Source organism: Morus notabilis, unplaced genomic scaffold (assembly GCF_000414095.1).
Source record: "Morus notabilis unplaced genomic scaffold, ASM41409v2 Scaffold518, whole genome shotgun sequence".
Classification (NCBI taxonomy): domain Eukaryota; kingdom Viridiplantae; phylum Streptophyta; class Magnoliopsida; order Rosales; family Moraceae; genus Morus; species Morus notabilis.
Window position 1 is genome coordinate 1,616,378 of NW_010366577.1, and position 296 is coordinate 1,616,673.

Genomic DNA, 296 nt, shown 5'->3' on the forward strand with positions numbered 1-296 from the left:
TTCTCCGACTGCCCACCCATCCCCCCCAGCATCAACACCGGGGCATCACCATTAACACCGCCACCGTCGAGTACGACTGCGAACTGCCACTACGCCCACGTGGACTGCCCCGGCCACGCTGACTACGTCAAGAACATGACCACCGGATGGATGGCGCGATTCTCGTCGTCTCCGGGGTCGACGGCGATGAAGGAGCACATCTTGCTTGCCAAGCAAGTCGGCGTCCCACCCCCCAACTCTTCTCCGACTGCCCCAGCCATGCCGACTACGACTGCGTCGCCCCCCCGTGGACTGCC